Here is a 3,207-nt window from a genome sequence, read left to right on the forward strand (position 1 = left end):
CGAAGATGGTGTCGGTACCGAAGAGCTGGGTTTCGACCCCGAGTGTTGCGGTGCGGGGCTCGGTGTTGAGATGGAGGCCGGTTTCTTTTTCGGTGCCGAAGAGTGTTTATCGGTACCGACGGTGGGCTGGCTCGAGCCCAAGCCGCCGAAGGCTTACTTGGCTTCTTCACCGGGCCCAAAGGTGCGGTGTGTGAAGCAGTGTCTCTGGTCTTGCCTAGGCCCGGAGCCGGCGAGGGTGTGGGGGGGGGGGGGGGGTAGATTAGTACTCACGACCCTCTGTGCCGGAGTGATGTCCTCCACATCTGAGTCTTCGGCTTCGGAGGCGCCGACGAGTCCCTCGTCGGTGTGAGGCTGTTCTGGAGCGTCGACGCCTTCTCCGAAGAGGTCGTCCGGAATCGTAGTCTAGGAGTGTGCCATGGTTCTTCTGGCTCTTCGGTCTCGAATAGTCTTTTTGGACCGGAAGGACTTGCACGCCGGACAGTCTCGAGCCTCGTGTTCAGGGGAGAGGCAGAGATTGCATACCTCGTGCAGATCGGTGTGGGGGAATTTGGACCCACAGAGGGCACTTTTTAAATGGAGTCCTTTCCATTAGCCAGGACCGGAGCTTGAATAGGCCCGAAGGCCGCCGTCGATGACTGGAACCAAAGGTCTGTGCTGATAAGTCGCGTCGAGTGGGGAGATCGCGTTCGAAACAATACCGCAAATTGGGGTGAGGATTGCGCGTCGATTGTCGAACTGGAAGCTGTTTGGAACCGGAGCGCGAAGATTACATCCGAGCCCGATGGCGGGACAAAACAATCTGAGGATGGAGCCGAAGCCCATGCGCAATACGATCCAAGGGAGGAGTCACCGAACTCGTGACTTCCAAAGACTTTCCAAGAGGAAAAACAAACTACAAACATCCGGGCCCAACACCAGATGGCGATCTATGCACAAGTGTGTAATCTGCAGCTCATATGCCTCGAACATAGAATTTAAAAAACATTACAAATTCCCTGAAAAAAACAAATGTTATAGGGACGTTATAGTTAGGCTCCGATTTGACTTGTACAAAACCATAGAAATTCAGTCATAGTTACCTGACTTAGCTACAACTTACACCCCCTAACGTACAGCTCATGATGGCAAAAAGTACATCACTCATGGAATGTGAAATCACTGATGACATCTCAAATGGCATCACTGTTTACATCATCCACAAAATCACTCCCACCCCATGCAATCTCTCAAACACCCCCTCACACATACCCATTCCTAGACTCCTGCAACCATGTACTCGACCATGGAGCCACTCACATACTGTCATTCATCCATACATACCCCTCACGGATGCAGCTACTACACACACACTTATTCACCTATACAGCCTCTCACACACCTACTCACTCATCCATACAACCTCTCAACACAGCCACTCACTCACCAAATCAACAACTCACACCCACACAACCATTCACTCTCCAATACAGCTTTTCACATGCCAACTCACTTAACCAAACCACTGAAACAGCTACTCACTCATACAGCCACTTAAACACCCAGTCACTCACTCTCAAAACCATTCAGACACCCACTCACTAATACAGCCAGACACCCACTCACACACAGATACAAACAGCCACACACAAGGTTGGAAGTAGCATCACTCATTAATAGTACACCTAGTATGCTAATTAATCTTTTATAGTAGCTTACTATACATATTCAACACTCAATCTCTTAGAAATCGTTTAAACTCACTGGATGATGCCATTAGTGATGCGATTTGTGATGTCATCAGTGATGTCATCATGAGGTCACTGACTAGGTTATGAGTGATGTAATAGGTGAGGTCATAAGCAGTGCATTGCAGGGGTGTAATTTATAGTTAGCTCAGGTAACTATAACTGCTGAATTTCTATGGTTTCGTTTGAGTCAAATCTGAGCCCAACTATAAAATCTCTGTAACCTTTGGTTTTAACAGTGAAATTAACACACTAACACACACACACAGATATACAGGTCATCCCCCAACTTTTTGTCTGCCTCCCTCCATTTTTCTGACTACATATTTGCTGGAATTAGGACTCTGTGTACTTTACCACTGCTGATCAGTGATAAAGTGCTTGTACTTTCTCCCCTAAACATGGTAACAGTGGCTTATTCCCAATTGGCATATTTAATTTACTTATACCTCCCTAGTAAAGTGCACTACATGTGGCCAGGGCCTATAAATTAAATGCTACTAGTGGGCCTGAAGCACTCATTGTGTCACACAATTAAGTAGCCCCCTACCATGGTTCAGGCATGCAATTGTAGAGCTTGTATTCACAGGTTTAAACTGGCACCTCGACCTGGCAAGCTAACCCTTTTGCTAGGCCTATACCTTTCCTTTTCATACACGTCACCCCTAAAGTAGGCCATGTCTACCCACAGGGCACGGTGCCATGTGTTTAAAAGGACATGCATGTTTAAGTTTTACATATCCTGGTAGTGAAAAACTACCAATTTAGTTTTTCATTACTGCAAGGCCTATATCGTCCATAGTAACATTGGAATTAATTTAGAACTAGGAGTGGGTGATAAACTGCTCCGCCGGCGGGGTTTTGCCCGCTTTGCCCACTTCGCTCCATGCGAGTACCATGCAGTTCTGGCAAAACTGGCGGAGTTATTTCTCGAGTGTGGCTCGCCAACGTTAAATTCCCAAGTGAGAATTTTGCACCACCAGTACCATTTTCAGGCACTAGAACACCTGTCGTCAAGATTTCTCAATGTAGGCGGTCGCAGCAAGTCAAAAGCGTTGAGAAAGCTGCCGTTTGAGTAGAACATATAGTAGTACAGCAGAAAGAAGCGGGGCCCTCTGCCACGCTGCATGGTGCAGTTTGTGCTGTTACAATGCAGAACACGCTGCTTGTGGTGAAAATCTGAATTCTGCCTGCTTGTGGAACTCAGCAGAATCTTGCAGATTTGTATATAACTTTGTGGAATTGCACAGAGTAAAACTCTGTGAGTTCCACCCACCCCTACTTGTTACATCTTTTAAGTGTAATTACCAATTGTGAAGAGATAGACTTTTCAAGTTTGGTGTCATAGAACTCACAATTTAAAATATGGTGAAGTTGGACTTTAAATTCCAGTTTAGCAAGTGCCCTCTCCCAGACGTTGGAATATACGTCTGGGGAGGGTGACAGCTGGCTTCATGCATTCCCTCTAGACAGTTACACACAA

Source organism: Triturus cristatus, chromosome 3_1 (assembly GCF_964204655.1).
Source record: "Triturus cristatus chromosome 3_1, aTriCri1.1, whole genome shotgun sequence".
Classification (NCBI taxonomy): Eukaryota; Metazoa; Chordata; class Amphibia; order Caudata; family Salamandridae; genus Triturus; species Triturus cristatus.